Below are 25,925 nucleotides of genomic sequence, written 5' to 3'. Positions count from 1 at the left end.
GTGATGATTAATTTTATGTGTCAACTCGACTGGGCCACTGGTCAAACATTATTTTGGGTGTTTCTGTGAGGTTAATTTTGGAAAAGATCATTAATTAAATAGGAAGACTGAGTAAACCAGACGGCTCTCCGTAACGTGGAAGGGCCTCATCCAATCAGCTGAAGGTCAGATCACAACAAGACATTGACCACCCCGAGTCAGTCATGCACCCTGCATGTGAAGGGCAAATGACCCTGCATTGTGGATAATTTGAGGAAAATGCTTAAGATGTAAGACACGCAATACAAGAAGAGAAGAAAAATAGAGAAAATATTAAAGCAAGCAAAGAGATGCCTGTATAGAAGAAAAATGCTGAAAGGGTAATAGGTGAAAATGCTAATAAGACCCTGAAATAAATGAACAAAGACTAGAAGAAAAGATTGGTTGTTTGGCAATTGGTAACTTACTTCAATCCTACTGTTAGTGTGATAGGGTTAACAAAAACAGTAAATATGTCTCAGGGTATGGTGTGGTAACAAACAATCTTAAAAATCTCATGCCTTAGCATTACCAAAGTTCATTTTTCCACTCACAATATGGGTCCATCATATTGGCAGCAGGTTCAGATTATTATAGTTATTCTCGGATTCCAGCTGATAGTAGCTTTATCTTAACATTTGCTTCTAAGATCACCTTGGCAGAGGAAAGAAATGTGATAAATTATTCTCAGGCTTTGTAAAACTCCAGTGAATTGATACATTTCACATCTGCTCACATTTCATGGAACAAAGGTACTGTCGTCCTCTATAGTATATCCTACGCTATTTAAGTAAGTTGATAAATATCAAGAGAGCTAGAAATGGCCAGGGTGGGTAACAAATTAGATGAAGGGTAGAAAAAGAATAAGGAGTCTTAGAGGTCTACAAATTCTCTAGTTCTTCAAACTGGATAGATTGTTAAATCACAAGTACAAATAAGAGATAAAGAGAACTGAAATGCACCTACTGCAGCCTGTGTGTAAGAATCTATTAAAAATTCTGTGTATATGTGCATGTAGGTACATGTATGCAGCAGGTTTGCATTGCAAAGTATTTGAACTGACAATTAACTAACCTCTCCAAATAACAATTCTTTACACATCATATGCCAGACTTGCATTTATGAAATTCTCTCATAGATCCAAATCAACCTTTTACTGTATTATGATATTGGAGATGGATCTTGTAAACATTGCGCTTTTGTGTGCTAGCATGATATCAAGCTAGGTAAGCAAAGAGTGCTGGAAGGACACTGCTTGAGGAATGGGCTTCTCTTCCTGGTCTGATTGGTTTCTGTCTTTGCTCCTGTAGTATATGGAGACCAGTTGGTGTGAGATGCCTGGTGACACTAACCCTCCCGTATGGCCCTTCAGTGGTATACCCCAGGCAGTTTCTTAGCAATTTGTTAGTACTGTGGCTGTATTTCCCACATGGTTTGCAGCATCCTAGCAGGTAGCTTCTCAGCATGTTTCAGTCGTACCTCCATGGGCATCTCCCTGTGAGCTCCACTGGCACATCAGAGTGTGACTTCACAGTGAGTTTCAGCAACTCTCCCAAGTGTGGCCTGTCAATGTGTTCAGTTGGAGCTCCAGCAATATTCAGTGTATTACTCTGACATCCCAGTGGGAAGTTTTCTCTTTTTTAGCCCCAACCTGTTGTATTAATCAGTTTTTAATTTTCTGAAACTTATGATGCTTTGACATCTTGGGGCCTTGGTAATGCTAGACAGACCACCCCTCCCAGGGTTAGCTAGTCCCAAGAGATAGTTAATAATTTGCTTGCCAGCATGCCATTCACATGCAAACCAACCAATATGCTCAACCATCTCCTTTACACCTCTCACATACCAAGTTGATAGTTGTCCTGCCCTAAATCACCCAGGGGCAAGTCCTGGACAACTAGGGACAACCTTTATAACCCCAAGCCCACTGATATTATTCAAACTAGCCAATCCTAAGGTTCTTACTAGGCCTAGCACATTCTTGGACTTGATTTTAAGGGTTTCAGACAAAGGACATTAGAATACAAAACTAAATTGGGCTGAACTCATTGACATTAGTGTACTTCCTAGAGATTCTGGATATAATGTGCTAGATTGTGGACCTGGAGCTGGATCTAACCATTTATTTGTTTGAGTAAAACCTGGACTCAACAATGGCCTATGTTTAATAAGAATTTATATTTCAGAGCTTCCCTAGCGTGATAGAGAGGAGGAATAGAAAGGAGGGAATCTTGAGGCTTTGGTAGATAGGTATGTTGAAGTGTACACATATACTTCACAATATGTAGTCCTTTTCAACGAAAAGTCACCAAAGTCACTCCCTTAAGCAAGACATTGAAAAATGTACTTGTGAGAGGAACACCTGCATTCATGTAAAGCCCTGTGATTACTTTCTTTTATGGGACATGTATGATCGTGGGGGATACTGTAACTGATTTGTTCTTCCTGACTTCAGTATGAAAAATCAGATTCTGGGGTACCAGTGGCAAACTCATAGAACTTACCTCCAAAGACAAAGTGGGTAGATAGATCATAAAGGGCAGCTCAGGGATGCACTGGTCTGCATAATGAATTAGCCAGTAGGGAACTTTGATCATGCCTATTTAATTGGTCATGATATCCTAGGATAGAAATATTAATAGATGATGACTCACTAGAATACAGCTTGATTAACATCACAAAACAACAACAAAACACCCCTTTGATTTGGTAAGCAAAACCCTGATTGAGTTACCACAGTAGACAGTCCCTGTATCTCATCTATTTCTAGACCTAAGGTAATTCAAAGACCGAGTCTCTTGATGAATTCAAATCAGAGGACAGAAACAACACAGTAATTTGAGTGCATAAAGCTTAACATAAAGAATTATTAATAGGGGGTTGGTGCAAAAAGAATAGGTTATTAAGAGTTAAAGAGAATTAATAATAATAATAAAAGTAGTACAATCATTCGAATGTTTTTCCCCTCCAAAACTCACACTGAAATTTAATTGGCATTTTAACAGTATTAAGAGGTAAGACCTTTAAAAGGTGATTAGGCCATGCCTTCATAAATAGATTAATGCCACTATAAAAAGGGGGCTCATGAGAGTAGATTTGCTCTCTGATCTTCTGCCATGTGAGTAGCAGTGTTCCTCCCCTCCAAAGGATGCGGCATTTAAGGCTTTGACTTCGAAGCGGAGAACAGGCCCTTACCAGACACAAAACCTTCCAGCACCTTGATCTTGGACTTCCCAGCCTTCAGAACTATGAGAAAAAAAAATTTAAATGAATTACCCCTTCTCAGGCATTCTGTTATGGTAGCCCAAAATGAGCAAAGATAGCTATCTAGCTAGCTACATAGATGATTGATAGAGAAAAGGAAATCAAGGCTACAAGAAGCAGCCATTACTCCTAGAGATGTAACATCTTGCCCAAAGAAGAGCTCCAACTCCCCCCAGACCAAAGACTAAAGGGAGACATATCTGTGGCTTACTGGATAGTGAAAAATATTACTGAGATGCTTCTGAAAATATTCTGTCAGTGCTGTTGTCGGAAGGCATCCAAGGGAGGATTGTCACCTTAGAATACATTACCATGCCACCTGAGGGAGAGCCAAAGAGAACATTGCAGAGAGGAAGGAGCCTCACTTGTGGCATTCAGTTGTGAACTATAGAGTGTCCTAAGAGCATTACAAAAAAACTAAGTGCTTCTGGAACCAGGACCTGAAGAATCCACCCTTTGCAAGAGCTCAGATTGGAGCAAGCCACATACTACAGTAGTCTACCACAAAGGACACATCACCTAGCAGGAGCCTAGTATGGAATTAACTGTGCTATGGAGAACATTAGTACTCAAGGGAGCTTTGCCCTAAAGGAGACTAGTGCTTTAGGCAAAGTGGAGAGAAGAAGAGAAAACCCCTTTCTTACCTCCACAAAATTAGAAGGGTTATAGTTCTAACAGTTTTAGGAGTGAAGAAGAGAGATGTATATTTTTTTATTACTTCTTCCTTCCTTCTTTTCTTCCTTCTTTCTCTCCACACACACACACACACACACACACACACATACACACACGAAAAAACATACCAGGCTATTATGGCTACCATCTCTATAACTGATCACAGTACAGCAATTGATATCTATGGCTTCCTTCTTCCACTATGCATTCTGTATATCTCCTGCACTCAGCCTAGAACCTCAGATGTTAGTTTTTATCTGGTATAGTGATGTAAAATTAAAATTTGTGATGCAAAATTCTTACTGAGAGTGTGAGCTCACAACCATCTTTTACATTTATTATTTATTTATTTATTTTTATTGCTGTAGTTTTCCATTCACCTGTACTGTAGAAGTATTAAGCAGCACTTTGACATTTCAGGCATTGTCATCCTTGTTCCTGCTGTATAAAAGCAACAAAATATCTTTTTGGTAATTGATGTTAGTCACTTCAGCTAGTAGAGTAACCCTTCTTTTCTGCCTATTGATTCAGTGGAAAAAGCATTGCCAAAGGCCAGTGGCAATTTCATCATAAAACTGAATTGACATAGTATTGTGTCTTCTAGCTGACGCATACATGCCTTGGGAATGAAGACCTCCAAACAGGCAGATCTCAAGGTTTCCAAAGGAGGAAAACAAAAACTGACGGTAGATATTTAGGAATAAGAGTGACAGGAGTTACTCCACTTCTGCTACTTGACTTCTGGACTCATGCATTGTGACTTTTGGGAAGACAATAGGTTATAATGTCCTCCAATTCAAATCGTGCAAATAACATACTGGGTCCTTTTGAAATATTATCTCCCAGTGGGTGCTACTGCTGAAATTTCAATAAACTATCCCATTTTAAAAATATTCCATTAACTCAGTTACTCCATGAGTGTTAGGCTATGTGTTAAAATAAGGTAATTCCATGGGCATGAACCCATTGGTGCTCTTCCTTTGCTGAGAAATAAGTTTTTTCATTAAAAGTGTTGCTATAGGAAATATCATGAATATGAGAGAGACATTCTGGGAGACCATAAATGGCGATTCTATTATCTGAATGTTTGTGTCCCCCCAAACTCACATGTTAAAATCCTAACACACAAGGTGATAGTATTAGGAGGTGGGGCCTTTTGGGAGGTGATTAGGTCATAAAGTCAGAGCCCTCATGGATAGGATTAGTGCCTTTATAAAACAGGTCCAAGGGAGCTTATTCACACCTTTTCCCACGTGAGGACACAGTGAGAAGGTGCCATCTATGAACCAGGAAATAGGCCCTCACCAGACGCCAAATCTGCCAGCACCTTGATGTTGGACTTCCCAGCCTCCATAATGTGAGAAATGAGTTTCTGTTGTTTACATACTACCTAGTGTATAGCACTTTGTTATAGCAGCCTGAACAGACTAAGACAGATGGTATTGGCAAAAGAATTATGTATAGAAAAGGCAAGGCATACCCATAGTATATCTATTCAAGTGGGAACAAATTTCTGCCCCTTTCATAATGGAAGAGGCCCATCTAATCAATGCCCACTAAGCCTGTCTTTCTTCCCACGGCGAAGGTAACATATATGGTCTTCAATGTTAATGTCCATATTAACCTAGTAGGCACTCAGCATGTTGATAGTGAAATCAGCCTTGGTAAGGTAAATTCCATGTTGTTCAGTTAATGCATAGCCTCTGTAACCACCATGATCATTTTGTTCATGGGCCTATTGAGCTAGTACTGGATGGGTTTGGAAAAGATGCTGACTGATAACTGCAGAGCATATTATTTTATCCATGTCATTATTTAGAAATTCATCTACTGTGAATGCCCTTTGGTGGACATTCACACTGGCATAAATTTATTTGCATTCTGTGCCAATTCTAAAAAGTCTGCACAGATACTTCTTTTCCAGATTTCCATGGCATAAATCTTCCAATCCTTATTTTTCTAAACCGCTGAACATTGAACTAAACCTTTAGCAACTTTGTGTAAATAATGTATATCTGTGCTGCTGGCTACCTGTCACTAAGGCATATTGGACAACTAAAGGCACTGCTTCAAGTTCTGCCTACTGGGAGAATTTCATCTTTCCACTATTTTTTAGGGGTGACCCTTTGTGAGGCTACAGTGCTACAGCTGTCCACTTTGGCTAGTACCAGCATATCATACTAACACATGTATAAACAAGGTGTCATGAGTTTTGTTTTTGTTTTTTTGGTTTTTGTTTTGCTTTTTGTCTTTAGTCAAGTAGTTATTAGGAATACCCCAGGAAACTATAAGTATAGATTGTGGGAGAGGAGACAATACTATAGCAATACTATAGCAATTGATGTTGAAAATGTCTCAACCACCTGCTCATGAAACTTACCGATAACTTCTAGGTCTGCCTAAGCTTGGTTATGATTTCTCTTTGTTGTTATATATACATATACGTTATGCATATATGCTAATCAAGTTGTAGCAGCTTCCCCTGAACAGGTTCCAAGTAAGTTTTGCTAGATAGCCAGAACAAGTCTTTCCAGCAAGTTTCCATAGCACCTCCATGGGAAGTTCCTTGGTACATTCCATCTCTCACTTTAGCCATCTTCTCAGCAAGTGTTTTAACACTCACGTGGCATTTACTGCTCACCATCCCTGACATGCATCATCATGGATAACTTCTGTGTCATCCAGTAGGATATGTTCTTATATTCTCTTGTGAGATTTAAACTTTAGCCTTGGATTGTGGGTCTTCCAGATTTGTTCCTTCCTTTGTATTCTCAGCCATAGAGATACTAATTTTTATCAATATCTACTAAAGCTGTATGTTTTGGGGTTTCATTTCTCTTTAATATTTAATCTGTTGTTAACTGGTCAATGTTTAAATATTTCAATGCTCAAATTATTATATGGGTTTTATTTCATAACTAGACTATGAATGACACATCATCATCTCCCTTAAGGTTCCTTTTCTTTTCTATAATAATTTGTTAGGACATTTTGTTGTGAACACCAAATAGGTAGAAAAGACTATGCCAAGTATTTTTGAGAAATAAATAGTAAACCAAAATTGTAGTGATTCTCCTCTCATTTAGTTTGAGGTATAGTGGAGGAGGAGGAAAAGCAGGGGATAGAGGAGGAAGAGAAGGGAGAGGAAGAAGAGGAGAAAAAAGGAGGAGGAGGAGGAGGAGAATGAGAAAAGATAAAAGAAAGAAGAGAAAAAGACAAGAAGAAGAAGGAGGAGGAGGAGGAGGGGAAGAAAAGGAGAAGAAAGAACAAGTTTAGAATATTATGTAATGAGGAGGATGACTATAGACTTTATGATAAGGAAACAGTTCCCTAAGGTATTAACATTAATGTTGACATAATGCTTGCAAAAAAATTAAGACGCAGAGTAGAGTGTTTTTAGAGAGAAAATATCATTTGCTAAGATAATTAGCATAAGCCAGAGACAAAGAGAAGACATGAGTTAAAATAATAGGAGATGAGTATGGAGAGACAGAAAAAGAGTCTTAATAATGCACAAATTTATCTGGATTACTGATAGATAATTTCAAGTGCTGTGTAGAGAATAGCTTGAATGGATATGAGTTTGAGATATAAATATAGTATGATTAGAGAAAATATCAGAGTAATATTGTGGCACACCAGGCAAAGTTGATGTTGGCTGGGTGTAGAGTAGTACAGAAGAAATGAAACATATTGGAAAAATTCAAAATACAGTGTAGAACCAATTTGAAATTCATGATTTATTGAATCTCAGAAGTGGCAAGAGATATATAAAAATGACTCAAAATGATAATTATGCTGTAAGGGGTTTACTATCCAAAATAAGAAAAAATATCACAAAAGAGATATCTAAGAGAAAAACCATTTTATTAAGATAAAAATTCTCTATCACCAAAAGTTTTCAATGACTTTCTAGTAATAATCTAATCACAAATGAAATAACAATCTGGCAGAGATGAAGTAGAGAGTACTCATCTCTGTAATGGATGGTTGTCAAATCAGGCTGACCTTTGTAATCCTCTTAAAGCACATTTAAAATGAGAGATCCATGGTCTGTACCCTGATCCACAGTACCAGAAACTCTAGGATATGAGAAGTTTGTATTTCTGAAGCTTTCCAGGCTACTCTGAAGATCATCTAGGTTTGACAAGCGTCTCATTCTGAATCTTTGTGATCAAGACAAACCAGTACATGACTGCCATTAGAGATTCTTTTTTTTTTTTGAGACAGAGTGTCGGTTTGTTGCCCTGGCTAGAGTGAGTGCCGTGGCGTCAGCCTTGCTCACAGCAATCTCAAACTCCTGGGCTGAAACGATCCTACTGCCTCAGCCTCCCGAGTAGCTGGGACTACAGGCATGTGCCACCATGCCCGGCTAATTTTTTTTTTCTATATATGTTTTAGTTGGCCAGATAATTTCTTTCTATTTTTAGTAGAGACGGGGTCTTGCTCTTGCTCCGGCTGGTCTCGAACTCCTGATCTCGAGCGATCCACCCGCCTCGGCCTCCCAGAGTGCTAGGATTACAGGCGTGAGCCACCACGCCCGGCCCTAGAGATTCTATTAGAAAAAAGTCAGAGTCCTTAATTATTATAGAAAGATAATGGTGAACATATGTAATAATAATCTTATAATCTTTTTACATGAGGTTTTTATAGGACACAAAAATGTTTGTGAGACATTTTTCATATCTGTTTAGTGATAAATGTGATCATGTTTATGTTTTCTGCTAGTTATACATGTACATGCATGTAGACATATATATTAGTGGCGATGATAAGTTTTAATTATTTACTTGTTATCCATATGGTTGATATTTCTCAGGAAAAAAAAGAACTTCCTAACATCTAGTCTAAATAATTAAAGATAGAGTATGTGGTCTTCTAACTAGGTTCTTGATTTTATTTTGCCCCCTGTGAAGTAATTGCTGCACTGCATCCAGGGTGGTGAGGTCATGTAACTAACTAATAAAAAAGTATTCAATAACTTTTAATCTCATTGCAATTAAAAACTAAATTCCTTATGATGGCTTACAAGGACTTTTAAGATTGCCCCTAACCATGACTCTGACTTTAACTTTTACCATTCTTCCTCTTCCTCATAGTTTCATTGTCATCTTTATTCTTCCTTGAACAAGGCAAACATAACAAAACCCTCAGAGAATTTACACCCGTTTTGTTATTTGCTTCCAGATAGATGCATGGATCATCCCTCAATTTCTTTGTTTCTTTTTAGTGTACTTTTTTAAACAAAGGTTATCTGTTACCATTTCTGACCATTCTATATAGGATATTAACCCCTATCACATTTTATCATTGGCTATTCAACTTACCTTGTATGTTCTTCTCTGCAAAAATTGGTGTGGTGGTAAGATGTGTGTGGAAGGGCGATGTTCTATAATCCTATGATGAGGTCTCAGTGCTTTAGAGAGCCTCTGCCTCTGGGCTGTGATTTTCACATGTGCTTCTAAGATTTTTGTTTTGTTTTGTTTTCCCTCTTTAAATGAAACAGAATAATTACAGGGCAAATTCACACCTAACAGGCACAATGCACACTATCTGAGTGATGGACACACTTGTAACTTTGACTCAAATGGTACCCAAGCAATTTATGAAACCAAAACCATTTGTACCCCTATAATATTCTGAAATAAAATATATATTTTTATATGTATGATTAGAGGTATCTGGAGATGGGTTATTTCCCTCCCCCTAGTCAATTAGGCTTTGAAAAAACATGAGTTGGGTAGGCTTTGATAAAATTGTTTCTTTTGCGGGCCATTCTTTGCTAAGGAGACTAGAATGTACTGGACAAATTCAAAACAGCTACTTTTACCTTCTGTGCACCAGAAGCATGAGAGGATTTTTCTCCAGTCTTCAACTTAGAAATCTAATGGGGCTCATGTGGGCAAAACTAATGAGTCCCTGTGAAAGGGTCACTGAATTTTTAGTTCTTCAGCTGGTCTATAATGAGCCTGCAGCAATTTTCCAATTTCATTTTAAGTGTTTCTACCAGTATTGACTCCACTGGTTGGTTTCTGCTTCTTGACTTCTACTCCCAGGAAACTGTGATTCCTTATTACTTCCCTCTCTCTCCAGCTTCCATGGCTGTGGTTTTCCCAGTGACTTCAATTTTCTGACAAACCTAAGGAGAGTTTTTGAACTTCAGTTTTTTTAGCTTTTTTCTTGTTGTGAGTATAGTAGTGATGGCTTCCAAACTCTTTACATGTTGAACTGGAAACCACACATCTCTTACATTATTATTTTTTTTTATTTCAGCTTATTATGGGGGTACAAAGGCTCAGGTTATATATATTGCCCATGTCCCGCCCATCCCCCTGAGTCAGAGCCTCAAGTGTGTCCATTCCCCAGACAGTGCGCCTGGCACTCACCGTGTAGTCACACCTCCATCCCCTCCCCCCACCTCCCCAAGTCAGCACCTTCAAGTATGACCATTCCCCAGACGGTGCACAATGCACATCATGTAGACATACACCCATCCCCTCCCCCCACCTCCCCAAGTCAGCACCTTCAAGTATGACCATTCCCCAGACGGTGCACAATGCACATCATGTAGGCATACACCCATCCCCTCCCCCCACCCCCCACCCCCCACCTCAGTCTGATATCCACTTGGTATCATTCCCCAATGTGCAACCCAAATGCCCTTCAATTCATGAATGGATTAGTAAATTGTGGTATATGTATACCATGGAGTATTACTTAGCTACAAGAAATAATGATGATACGACATCTCTTTGGTTCTCCTGGAGAGAGTTGGAATCCATTATATTAAGTGAAGTATCCCAAGAATGGAAAAACAAGCATCACATGTACTCACCAGAAAATTGGTTTCCCTGATCTTACATTATTTTTTTAAAAATAGTTTGTTCTCTCCATTCTCTAAATATAATTTAAATCATGGATGTTACAGATCTTTCCCTGCTTCATTTGCTGTTTTATTTCAAATCCGTGGCATATAGCAGGCAGTCAACAAATATTTTCTGGATGCATGATAGTGTGATTATCTAGCTCTTTCTAGAGGATTGGCCTTTGTCTAATCTGTGTCCACAGCTATCTGGGTGGGCATAATATATTAAAACTGAGGGCTAGTTCTGAGATAGCTTTGGAAGCAAAATGAACAATGCTCAAACCAGGGTTTCTAAGTTTCTTAAATGCTTTGAGTTTACCGACCTCATTCGTTTATGGGATGAATGGCCAGAGACATGCCTAGAGAACTGATAAAAGGCCAGATGTGGAAACTCTACTACTATAACAATAGCTGGAAGAAAAGCTATTATAAATAATCTCCTACTGAAAGAAAACAAAAGCCTTCTGAGTATACTGCTTTTCTAAATCTGAAATTAAAGGATACCTGCTTAAATGAATGAGCTATATAAGTAAAATTAAAGGCTATTATTTCATTATGTTTTTGGAACTGTGTCCTGGCAACTGCACATCCAAATGTCGACCACTCTTATGCAACAGGTCACTGCAGTTGGTTGCCTGTTTGGAAAAACTATGATGTATTAAAAAAAGCTCTTCTATGTTCCTCATAGAAAATATGTATTTTACTTCCACAGTTTTCTTGGATTTCAGAGTAGACTATCATTTCAGCACTTATTATTATCAGGAAAATTTCAACTAGTGAATACTCTCTTTCATACTACAGAAAAATATAAAGTATATACTAACTGGGGCCAAGTCCCATGAGGAGTTATCTGAGTAAAAGTTAGTATTCAATTCTCTTTGTAACACGTTTTTCAATAAATACAGAATATACTTCATTGTGTCTTTGTATGGAAACTAGTGTTATGATTTTGATAGTCCCTCACTCCCCTACCCATTTGTAACTTTTTATACAGCCTGAATGTAGTGCTCATAATTTAAAATACATGACCTCAGCACATCAGTGAAGGCTGGATCTGGCTGCACTATTATTAGGTAATCTATTGCCATGGTGGAGAATCATGTTCAAGTCACAGAGAAGCAATAGTGTTAATACAATTTAAATTCCCCAGAATATCTTCTTATACATTTTTCTGAGATATTGTATTCCAAATTTCTGGCTCTCCACTATATAGCCCCCTTACATTCAACTTTGCATGCATTCTTTATTGACTCATGAAGCAGTTTTTCATGTGGAATCCACCATGAGTCAGATTTTTATGAGGTGTTGGGGAAGAACAATCTAATACCCTCACAGGGCTCAATTTGGTGGCAAGCTACACAAACAGAGACTAGCCTCACAGGTAAATTAATCTTAAGGAAAATAAGAAGGAATAAAAGAGGAGGAAAACAGAGTAGGCTATGTTCTACAGAGTGGGAGAATCATCAGCCAAGTAAAGCTTGACAGAAGAGAACATTTCTGACAGAGAAACGTATGAGAAAATGTGCTAATTTGGAAAGAACAGCATCTGTGGTCATGTAAGTGAAACCAATAGCATGTCCAAATCATGGAGGATGAAGAGAGGATTGGAGCACAATGGAGTTACACAGCTGATCAGGGACAACAGATGGCAACTGAAGATACCTAGCAGGAACTTCTGTCTGGTAGCTCTTTTCTGGGCCATCTTCATTGATATAACATGTTTAAACTAGACGACCTTACTATAAAACTGCTTAGTGTGAGATTCAGCAAGTTCAATTGATTTAGGTGAATGTTACATATATTTAGCTACATTCATTAAACTGAACTAGAATCTTACACAATTTGGAGGTAATTAATTTAATCCACAGAAAATTTTGCAGTAGCCGTTATTCACAACCTGGGCTGCAAACCAGGACCTGGTTTCTATGATTCCAAGATCTATCCACTTTACTACATTTCATTTTATGAAACAACATTTGCAAATAAAATAGTGGGTGTGGGGAAGAAAAACACATAAATATATTCATCTAAGAAAGAGTGGAAAGGGGGTAAGATAGGGTATAGATAAACTTGGAAGTAAAGGACAGTTGTATTTAGGGAGGTTCTATTGTATTTCCTCATAGACTATAGGCAGTCCTTGGAAGCATAAGATCAAGTCAGATAAAATCAGAATGCAGGAGATTCACTATCCATATGATCTAGAGAGTGCTACTTCTTTAAACAAGATTACTAAACTTCTTTCAACACAAATTTACATAAAATGAGGATAATAACTGTAACTACTTAATAGGGCAATTGTGGAATTATATTATTGTTTCCCAAATTTTCACTTTACTGTACATAGAGAACATGATGACATGTTTATGTCCCAGTCTGTTGAATACATGAGGCACCTGGGATGTCTCAGGTTCCCACCAGCCATTTCAAATACTGAAATAATATTAACATAAAATATCTAGAATTTTCTATGTCACCCGATTTGAGGAGGCATTCTTTAAATAAAGAATGCCTAAAAATGCGTATCACTTGACACCCAGTAGGTTATCGGTAAAACAGTATCTATTATTATAGAGAATTTTTCTTTATGACTAAGTGGGTCAGAATGTTCTGCTTCAAGTTTGAATTAGCGGTGCCATTAAAAATATAAAATGAAGCATTTTTCTCCCATTTGAAAGATTATATCAAACCACATATTTATTAAGTTAGGGCACACATATTTCTTGAAAACATTCCGTTTTCAGTGGCAATCTCAGTCCCAGTAATTGAGGTATTGGCATGATATCTACATTTAGACTTGGGATATGTAGACCTAAAATAAAATTTTACTCGGCAAATGTTCTCATCTTATTTGGTCATTTTGCCTCCTGTAATAATTTTTGTGATGAAACAATCAGATCAGCAAGATCTGTCTTTTCTCGTTTTCTCAACATTTTTGATATTTTGTCTTCATATATTTTAAATTTATGCAGGATTTCAGGGTTTCTCTATGTTTTCAAAGTTCCCATTTGCAATAGAATCTTGACACTGTCCATTCTTCTGATTGAAGCTTGTATGCGTTTGAGCACGAGTGCAAGTGTGTGTGTGTGTGTGTGTGTGTGTGTGTGTGTGTGTGTGTTTAAGGAATTATACCTCCCTTGGCAAATCCTCTCATTGCCTTTATTTATTCTCAGGTGATGTGAGATATGATTGTGATTCTCGTATATTATATGTTAGATGATTATGAGAGATAAAATTGATATGACAGATAAGGAAACGGAGGGCGATGTAACATCCTTTTCCTCAAATGACTAAGTATTTACTGTAACATACTGTATTAAATCATGGGTAAACTCTGAATTCACACAGGGTCTTCCAAATTAAATGGTCCACTTAATTCAAGTTGGTCTCAATACTGTATTATATTCATGAAATTTTTACAATAACCTTATATTGTTTCAATTTATCTCAAATGTTACTTGTTCATTTATTTGGCATCATAAATTCAATACTCTATTTTTAGCAAAAAGACAAGTTATGACACTCTAAAACAGTATCACCCAATAATTATACCACTTTTAAGTCACATATAATTTATCTTCAGTTACACTATGTATTTTCAAACTTTTTTTCTCAGTAAGAACAAGAAATGCTTAATTTTTGAGATTGTTATTTCTTCTTTTTCCTAATAGTAGCAGGCTCTATCATAGGCATTTGAGAAAATGCTTTCATGAAATTCAAATAACTTTGTGGCATGATTGATTTAATGGATATTTAATATTGCCAAGATTTAACAGAAATTCTATAATAGCCTGTATCTATTTCTTTTTAAAAGAAGGAAAATTGAAATACAGTAAATTAAAAGACTGATTGCAAGATTAATACTCATTTTGGAGCAATTAGTTGAGCAAATGATATTTGCTAAAGAGAAAAAGAAAGAAAAAAGAAGACAAGGAAATGGAATGTGAGTATACGAGTACAGACACCTAGAAGAAAAACTCTTCTTTTTTTAAATCTAATCTGTGGGTCTTGAAAGCATCAGAACACAGAAAACTCTACACGTCAAGATTACGGACTAATTAATGCTTCTACTCCTCTTTCCCAGAAAATACCAGAGACATATTTGCTGTCTGTGGTGCTATAGTGCCTGAATAATTTATGTAAGAAAATCTCTGTATAAAATATTGATGTATGCGTCTTAAAAATTCTTTCTTAGCTCTTTGAGGCATCTCCATATTACTTTCCACAGAGGTTGTACTAGTCTGCAGTCCCTCCAGCAGTGTATGAGTGTTCCTATCTCTCCACATCCATACCAACACTTAGTGTCTTGGGACTTTTTGATAAAGGCCATTCTCACTGGAGTTAAGTGATATCTCATTGTGGTTTTGATCTACATTTCCCTGATGATTAGAGATGTTGGGCATTTTTCATATGTTTGTTGGCCATAAGTCTGTATTATTTTGAAAAGTTTCTGTTCATGTCCTTTGCTCACTTTTTAATGGGGTTGTTAGATTTTTTTCCTGCTGAATTTCCTGAGTTCTATGTAGATTCTAGTTTTCAGCCCTTTATCAGATGTGTAGCATGTGAATATTTTCTCCCATTCTGTAGGTTGTCTGTTTTCTCTCATGATAGTTTCCTTCACTGTGCAGAAGCTTTGAATTTGATCGGTCCCATTTGTTTACTTTAGTGTTGATGTGATTTCCTTTGGGGTCTTCTTCATAAATTCTTTGCCTAGGCCAATGTCTATAAGAGTTTTTTTTAACATTTTCTTCTAGAATTCTTATAGTTTGATGCCTTAGGTTTAAGTCTGCTATCCACTGTGAGTTGATTTTTGTGATAGGTGAGAGGTGCAGATCCTGTTTTAGTCTTCTACCTGTAGCTGTCCAATTTCCCAGTACCATTTCTTGAATAAGGATTCTTTTTCCCAGTGTATGGTTTTGTCTGCTTTGTCAAAGATTAGATGGCTATAAGTGGATGGTTTTATATCTGGGTTATCAGTTTTGTTCCATTGGCCTATGTCTCTTTCCTTGTGACTGTACCATGTTGTTTTAGTTACTATAGCCTTGTGTCATTGCTTGAAGTCTGGTAAATTGATGCCTTCCAATTTGTTCTTTTTGCTTAAGATTACTATTGCTATACCGGGTCTTCTCTGGATCCATATGAAACAAAGAATTATTTTTTCTAGATCTGCAAATATGATGTTGGTATTTTAATAGGGATTACATTCAATCTGTAGATCACTTTGTGTTGTATAGACATTTTAACAATGTTGATTCTGCCAACTGATGAGCATGGTATGGTTTTTCCACCTCTTTACGTCCTCTGCTCTTTCCTTAGTGTTTCATAGTTCTCCCTGTAGAGGTCTTTTACCACCTTAGTTAAATATATTCCTAGGTACTTTATTTTCTTTGTTGCTATTGTGAAGGGTATTGAGCCTTTGATTTGGATCTCAGTTTGACTGTTATTGGCATATATGAATACCTCTGATTTGTGTGTATTGATTTTGTATCCTGAGACTTTACTGAATTCATTTATCAATTCCAGGAGTCTCTTGGTTGAATCCTTGGGTTTTCTAGATATAATATCATATCATAAGCAAAGAGCAATATTTTGACCTCTTCTGCCCCCAGATGGATGTCCTTGATTTCCTTCTCTTATCTGAATTCTCTGGCTAGGACTTCCAACACTGTGTTGAATAGAAGTGGTGATAGAGTGCAACCTTGTCTGGTTCCAGTTCTAAGTGGGAATGTTTTCAGGTTTTCCCCATTCAGTATGGTGTTGCTTGTGGGTTTGTCATATATGGCTTTTATCATTTTTAGATAAGTCCTGTCTATGCCTATTTTGTTAAGCGTCCTTATTATAAAAGCATCCTCAATTTTGCTGAATGCTTTTTCTGTGTCTATTGAGAGGATCATATAATCTTTATTTTTACTTCTATTGATGTGGTGAATTATATTTATATATTTGCATATGTTGAACCATCCCTGCATCTCTGGGATGAAGCCCACTTGGTTGTGATGGATTATTATTTTTTTTTGATAAGCACTTGAATTTGGTTTGCTAGGATTTTGTTAAGAATTTTTGCATGTATATTCATGAGGGATATTGATCTGTATTTTTCTTTTTTTGTTGCGTACTTTCCTGGTTTTGGTATCAGAGTGATGTTGGCTTCATAAAACATGTTGGGGAGGATTCTTACCTTTTCAGTGCTGTGGAGTAATTTCTGCAGGATACGCACCAGTTCTTCTTTGTAGGTTTGTTAAAATTTTGGTGTGAATCCATCTGGTCCAGGAGTTTTCTTTTTAGGAGGGTTTTTTAAATTGCTGCTTCAATTTTGGTACTTGACATTGGTCTGTTCAGGAATTCTATTTCTTGATGATTGAACCAAGGGAGGCTTGGTTCAAAGAATTTGTCCATTTTCTCCATGTTTTCAAGTTTGTGTACATAGAGGTTTTTATAGTATTCAGAGATGAAATTTTATATTTCCATGGTATTACCTGTTATTTCTCCTTTTCATTCCTGATTGAACTTGAGTACTTTCTTTTCTGCTTCTTATTAATCTATCAAGAGGCATGCCAATTTTGTTTATTTTTTGAAAAAAAAAACTTTTTTTTATTAATCTTTCTATAGCTTTTTATTATAAATTTCATTTAATTCTGCCCTGATCTTTGTTATTTCTTTTCTTCTGCTGGATTCAGGGTTGGTTTGCTCATTCTTTTCCGGTTCTTTGAAATGATTCATTAGATTGCTGATATGTGATCTTTCTGTTTTTTGGATGTAGGCATTTATGGATATATATTTTCCTCTCTAGACTGCTTTAGGTGTATCCCACAGATTTTGATAACTTGTGTCTCCTTTATCATTTAGATCAATTGAGCTTTTGATTTTCATCATGATTTCCTCCTTAAACCAATAATCATTCAGTAGATTGTTTAGATTCCATGACTTTGTTAGAGATGAGAGTTTCTGTTGGAATTGATTTCTAATTTTATTACACTGTGGTCTGAGAAGATGCATGGTATGATTTCTAATTTTTTAAATTTTGTTGAGATGTGCTTTGTGGCCTAGGATATGGTCAATCTTAGAGAATTTCCCATGAGCTGATGAGCAAAATTTATATTTGGTGATTTTGGGGTAAAATGTTCTGTAAATGTCAGTCAGACCATTTGTTCTAGAGTTCTGTTTAAGTCCATTGTTTATTTGTTTATTTTCTGTTTGGAGGATATGTCCTATTCTGTCAGAGGGGTGTTGAAGTCCCTGGCTATTATGGTGCTGCTGTTTATCAATTTCCATTTTTTGGAATAACACAGTTTACTTTTTTTTAGTATGGTCAATTAAGGAGAGGAAAAAAATTGTCTATTTACATAAATTGGACTATGAAGTTTTAAATTTTCTTTTCTGGAGACATGATGACAGACAAAGATATACACAGCCATAAAACAAGAACAAGGGAACAAAGATGGATGTCAGTTCTGAGCCAATGGTGTCACTGAACATATGTTCCTCTTCCTGAGTACAGGGACAAAGTAAATCATTGTCACAGTGCTGATAATCAGGCTGTCAGTCAATCATCTCAGGTACTGGCCCAAATTCCTAATAAAGAAAGTTAAGACAAAAGGTGACCACTTGGCCCAAGATTAACTAGATAGAAATATAATTCTTAATCAAGACTTTTTAAACTCCCTGATAGTTTTGATGATATGGGAAAAGAAACTTTGTCTTGGGCCATAAAATTCTGTGGCATCTTGGCGTGGATTGAGGATTTATCTTTTGGTAATGTTGACAGTAATATGCCATATGAAGGAGGTTAAAAAATAGTAATTTTTGATGGAATGATAGTATTCTATTTATCTAAATAAGGCGATTCCAGGTACATTCTTTCTAAGGTAGTGTGACCAAAAATGTCATAGAACAGCATATAATTATAAAAAGGATATTTGTAAATACTTGGTGATAGTTTAAGAACGAAACTAGCTAAAGCAGAGATAATATTTGAATATTTGGCAAAGAAACAGTTCCAACAGGAAATCTTATTAAAGTCAAAAACAGGAAGAAACAGTTATAGTTTCAAGTGGAATTTAATTCACTTTTGCTTAAAAATGTCATTGGCTTGGGAAATACAATATTATAGCTAAAGTATCCCCTGAATTTAAGGAGGAAGTTTAAAGAAACAGAACCAATATAGAAATATTACCATCAGTTACTTAAGTAGTTGAGAAATATGAATCAGTAACATTAGAAAGCAACAGTTTCCAATATTGGGTCAGAGAGCAGCTGTACTATTCTATTAATTCAAGATTAATTGAGAAAAGTTGCTGTTGAGAGTAGAATCATATTACATAATATGTACTTTTCAGTACAGAGGCTCATCAACCCTCTGAAATTTAAATAGAATCTAAGTGTCTATAGGTATATTTTTCAGAGAATAATTTATGAAGCTTACATAAAGTGCTTATAGGGAAATATTCCCCTAAACAAGTATAAGATAAGCATACAAATATTCAACTATAAGATGAATAATTCTTGGAGATCTAATGTACAGCATAGTGACTATAGTTAGTAATACTGTATTTTGTACTTGACATTTTCTAAGAGGTTAATCTTACCTTTTCTTACCACACACACACACACAAATGGTAACTATGAGAGTTGATGGATGTGTTAATTAACTTATCATAATCATTTCACAATGTGTATGTATATGAAATCACCATGTTATATACCTTAAAAAAGCACAATTTTTGTCAGTGACACTTCAATAAAGCTGATAAAAACCAACAAGAACTTTTAAAAAGTAAAAGATTAAAAGAAAGTGTAAGATCTAAAATCTTATTGAAACTACGTTACATTTTGCTAGAGAAAACTTCTCCTTTAGTTGCAGAGAATCAAGGACATCTGATGGGGTTCATGTGCTGAAGAGCAGCAGAAGTCTAGCCCTTGTCATATTAATATTTCCTAAGGAGGAAAGCCAGGAAAATTGTTACATGTTAAATGATGTGTCAGAATACAAGTCCTGACTCTTCTGCAAATTCCTTTTTACTTATTTATTTATCTTTGGTCAGAGAATTAAAACAAAGGGATGACTACTGCAGCTGTTGAAAAAAATATATAAAATATTTAAGTGAAAAAATAAAATTTCTAACCATTAGTAAGTGCTTAGCCAATTTGGGAAGCCCCAAAATATAACACTTCAATATAGTCTGACTATGAAGTTAAGGTTTTGTAAAAATGGATTCTTCAGATATTATTCCACAAAGTGACTTTAGATAAACACTTGCCAAAGAAAAATTGCACCACATGGAGTAAAACAGGCAAGGAAGAATATTTTCCAAGATTATTGCCACAGGGGTAAAGACTATTGCAATAGGGTAGAGAGAGTGAGCTCAACTGCACTGAAACAAAAGGCAAGAGAAATTTTAAACACTAGGTGAGCTAATGTAAAAGTACTGGAGAAAATCAAGGGGAAGGGAGGTTGAATAACATGCTTTGGCCATCTGTGTTTGTTAATTGGTATTTACCTAAGTTAGGCTCCCACCATTTAACAGAAACTGGGATGTTGGAATGCTATTATTCTTTTTTTTATATTTTATTTTTTTTACTTCAGCATATTACAGGGGTACAAATGTTTAGGTTGCATATATTGCCTTTGTGCACCTGAGTCAGGGCTTCAAGCCTGTTCATCCCCTAGATGATGCATACTGCACCCATAAGGTGTTTCAAAGACATGAGTCCCAAGTCCTTGAGAAACACACGCTGTATAAAGCTGGCTAGATGCTGGGACATTTACTTCTCAAAAATGCAGATAGAATATTTATAATTCCAATTTTTCTAGAGTAAATGCTCTAAGAGAATGGGGATTTATGATGTGTGTATTCCCCTCAAATTCATGGTACAACCTAATATCCAATATGATAATATTAAGAGGTGGATTTTGGGGGGAAGTGATTAATTTATGAGGGCTCCACCCTCATGAATGGAATTTGTACCCTCAAAAAAACGTTTAAATGGAGCACCCTAGTCCCTTCTCCCTTTTCTGACTTGTGAGGACACAGCAAGAAGGTGCCATCTTTGAAGCAGAGAGTAAGCTCTCACCAGAAATTAAATCTGCTAGCATCTTAATCTTAGACTTCCTAGCCTCCAGAGCTGCAAGAAATAGATGTCTGTTGTTAATAATTACCGGGTCTAAGATATTTTATTATAGCAGCCCATATGGGCTAAGAGAGGAGGTCAGGGGTCTATAGGCAGGAAACCTGTCTGAAGTTTAGTTGAGCTGAGCTGAACTTTAAGGCTATCTTGGTCAAACTCTTCAGTTTTTCAATAGCTTCGCTGTATGACACTTATATACTCAACTGAAATAGCTGCAGTCCTTATGTGGCAATTTGAAATTAGTGGTGTCTTCTTTTAAACAAATCCAGTGGAAAAGCGTAGACTTGGTGCTACCATGCTAAACACAATTACTGCAAACAGGGAACACTGTTCTTTTCTACATGCCACTTTCAATTTACTAAACCATTCAATTTTCTCTGAAGGAAAAATATATATATACGCATACATATTTGAAGGGCTCATTTTAACACATATGCAGCCTGTGAAATTGTTTCCACTAGAGTTTCAAGGCTTTTGCTGAATTGGCTGAATTTTGTACTTTGCAGTAAAGCTAACTATTCTTTTGCTTACACTGCTGTAAATTTTGCTTATTGTTATGTATAATGTATGAAGAAGCACAAATGTACATTGTATATTTTGTAGGAAGATTATGAACTAAATCAAAAGTATTTCTAATATAAATAATAAAATAGAAAAGATAATTTATAATAGAGCCAGAAAAGCTTAGACAAAAAATATAAGTTCCAGAGCCACTTCTGAAAACAAATCATCTAACTCAGGCTTGTGGGGAATGGGCTCAGTTATTGTTAAGACTCATTGGAGAAATGTTTTAGTTGATATGTGCAATTTAATATAGAAGCTTACTTTCATTTTCAATGAAAGATAATCATTCACTTTTTTGGCTACACTAACATTTAATGTTTGATTGATGGGAAAAAATAAAAGTATTATCCATAAAGGAAAGGACAGTATAAATAAGTGAGAAAAGCTTTCTAAAATATAACAACACTTAATATTTACACTGCAAACAAGAGAAAGCTATTCAAAGATGCCTCTAGGAGAGTTCTTTGTTGGAACATTTGCTTTAGCATTTTATGGAAAATGACAAATGAACAAATGACTGAAAAAATAGACATTTAATATAACTTCCCTCAATTTAATATTGAAGTAATCTTGAAATATAACCAATTTTGAACTATACTTTTGGAAGACTTATTTCTAAGTATGGTAACATTATTGTCTGTATAAACTGTGCAACATATATTTAAGCAACAATCCAAACTGTCCGGATTCATTTGCTTAATGATGGATGGTGTTCAGCTCTCTCTTGGCTAGTATTGATTAGAAATATTGGAAATATATTTAATAGACTTTCAGAAAGGGAAGTTTGGTCATGAATCTAAATGATATTCTTTCAAATTAAATGCATATGAACCAATTGTCCTTGAGAAAGGCAATCTGGATAACAGCCAAATTAATATTTTACAGAAGAAACAAATAACCACTGGCAAGCTAATGTTTTAGGAATATTCTACTATATTAAGAGAGGGAAAGGGATATGTGTGTATGTGTGCATGTGCCTATATACATACATATTTATAGTTTTGATTTTGTTTTCTTTTCACATATACTGAAATTGTTTTCTCTGAATGTATGCATTTAAATTTTAGTGTTATAATTCTATTTTACTACCTCCATACTTTGCTACTTATTTATGGTCACTGAATATTTGAGTATGCAACACAAAATGACCTCAACATGTTCTTTTGTATTTAAATATCTTGACTGCAGCTGAAATTCCACTTTTGTTGGAAAATATACCTCTCCTTCATAGAAAAATCTCTGAGAATTTACATTTTCTCTGTTATACCTGGCTTTACTTTTCTCTTTTCACTGAATTACCCATCTCAACTTTAAGTCTTTTATAACTGCTTTCATCTTCCATCACCATGAAAATATTCAGTTACTCTATTTGTGTTTATGGTTCTTTATGGAAATGCCTTTATATTTGTCTAAATATTTTGAGCATGAAGAAGAAATATCAAATAAAATAATAGAATAAAAATAAATAATAATAATAAAATAATATCAAATAAAAAGACTCTAGAATTTTTTCTCATTTCTCTCCTTTGCACATTTAGTCTATCTTAGAAGAGGAGATAACCATACTCAGAGACAGCAGGGCTGATTAAAAAAGAATTTATTTTCTTTCTCAAAAACAATTTAATATACTTTTCTTTTAGAAGTAACTGTAATCTTTTGTCTCCTGGGCTTAATTCTTACAGTTAATAACAATAAAGTTTTGTTTTTGTTGTTGTTGTTTTGTTGTCATTCCCATCAATGTTCTTGATGGCTTAATCAGTGTGCATAAGGAATCCCAATTTATCTGATTATTTACATGGGAGGGATATCTGGTATACCCTTATTCAACTGACTACTCAAGTTTATACACTTTGACAACTCTATTTTTCCCATTAAATTTGAAGACCATTTTCAGAGGTGTGTGACAATACCAGAGGGCTGAATTATCACAGATATAATTCTACTGAAACCTTCCACATACAGGAAAATGTCACTCTTAGAATAAGAAGGTCCTTTACTTTTAATATAATGGTCTCAACAAGCAGGAGTCAATATAGCGTTCAAGTTAATTTACTTTTTCTCATCACATTCTGTTTTAGTTTTGATTATATAACACTACATTATTAAGCATTCAGTTCCTATTACATTTATGTTTTATCTTAATACAAAATCATACACCGTAAGTTTATTGATCATGGATTTTTCCAGATAAGGTTAATATTTTAAATGAAAATTAGAAAAAAAAGAGTTTAGTAATGGATTACTTCCACACACTGGTGTGATGAGAGAATCTAATTCACTTCTGTGGAATTATTTCATATTTAGAGAAAGCTACATATGTGATTCTTTTTCTTTTCAATTTATTAGCTTTGGTGGAATAAAAATGATGAGACTAAACTCAGCATTTCATTGGAAGTTATGATAAATCATCTATGGCTAATGATGTCATAATTAAGTGCCACTAAAATTTTGTGTGTATCAGATACATAGGAGTACAAGATCACCAGAGACTTACTGAATCAATATCTACCCAGATAATTCTCCTACAAAAATATATTAATAATAAAGTCAATATGTACTGTATTTAACGCAAAAATACTTGAATTCAAATAACTCTATCAATCACAAATTATCTCCTTACACTGTACTTGACACTGTTATAATGAGAGCATTTATGATATAGTAGAATTATGGTGATGAAATAATTATTTTAAGCTTGCCACTGTCTTTATTTCCACATTATTTATGCATATACAAACATAACTATATTTGAATATATATACTCACATATATATATATATACATATATATATATATATATATATATATGAACCTGCTGATATAATTTCTCAGTTAATCCTAAAGTTGATATGCCACTGGTTAAATAAATCTGAAACAAGTTTCTTTCCAATCAGCACCCACCAAATATGATAGGCAGTATTTTAATAATAGTGTCATAGTCAACTGTTTAATACTTTGCAAATCAATCGAAAAAGTTTGGTTATGCCATTAATTTATTTTTTTTAATTTCAAAGTATTATGGAGGTACACATGTTTTTGGTTACATGGATTGCTTTTGTAATGCTCTAGTCAGGGTTAAAAGTGTGCCCATCACCCAGATAGTGAACATTGTACCCATTAGGTAGGTTTTCACCCATCCCCTCCTCCCCACATACCCCTGCTTGATTTCCTTTGAGATTTACTTCCCTCTCTCCACATATGTGCTCATCAGTTAGTTCCAATTTAATAGTCAATACATGTGATGTTGTGGAGATCATTAATTTACTTTTAATGTACTAATCCATAGCCACCTTTTATGGGTGGTCTCAGTGATACTAGGAAAGCATTATGTGTTGCCCTAAACCACAGTTTTTTACACTTTAACTTGCAGGTTCTAACAAACAGAAATAAAGAAATAGAAATGAGTATATTTTCAGTTGCTAAGAAAATTGATTCAGAATTGAAAATGTGACAAGAACACATATGTTAGATTTAGTTTCTAGTCCTCAATAAAATCTTAAACATGTTTTAAATATCTTGATAAAATATGTGCCTTACTTTGTATTTTTTCCTCTTCATCAATCAATGTAATGTCAAGCACAGGAGTTTTAATGATGTAGAAAGAACTTGGAAAGTCTTACTTTTTAAAAAAAAACAGTTTTTAAATCTGCTTGTTTCAATCTGTCTTTGATCATTGAGCATGTAACAATGTGAGATATTTGCATGTCCTCTGTTTATCCATTTTATTTGAAATGCTCCTTTTAAAAATAAACATAACTATTTCTAAAACTCTCTTAGGGATATATATATATATATACATATATATACATACATATATATATAAAATGCTTTACTCTCTTTACTGTATAATTATCCAAGCTTCAAAAATATTATAACACTGAAGAAGATAGACATTTGAACCTATGCTATAATATGATTAAAGTTATATGAAAGAACAACAGAAGGTCTACTTAAATTTACCTATTTATATAGAGAAATCAATATTTTTCTCTAATGAAAGTATTTGTAAATAGCAGATTTCTGCAAGTTTGTGTGCATTACAATATATGTACAGTTACTGATGCTATTTTTGTGAAAGTTATTGAAGTTGTGATTTTAAGAAATTATTTAATTTACTTTGTAAAATATGTTAACCTCTACAACTCAAGGAATTTGTATGTATAATGTAGGTATATAATTTGTGGATGTGAATATGTAATATTTTTAATATCTCATATTTAGTATAGAAACATTGAAAATGGATAGTATTTTCAGAAATCATTATGAAATATGTATATTCATACATATAACAGTATCATGCTTATATTCATAATTTATAGCCTCATTTGTTTAAATAAATATTTATTGAATAGATATATGTGGCCAAGCTCCATTCTACTTGTTAGAGAGTCAGTAAGACAGACAAAATCTTGCTCTC

Source organism: Lemur catta, chromosome 13 (genome assembly GCF_020740605.2).
Source record: "Lemur catta isolate mLemCat1 chromosome 13, mLemCat1.pri, whole genome shotgun sequence".
Classification (NCBI taxonomy): Eukaryota; Metazoa; Chordata; class Mammalia; order Primates; family Lemuridae; genus Lemur; species Lemur catta.
Note: the sequence above shows the minus strand (reverse complement) of the source record.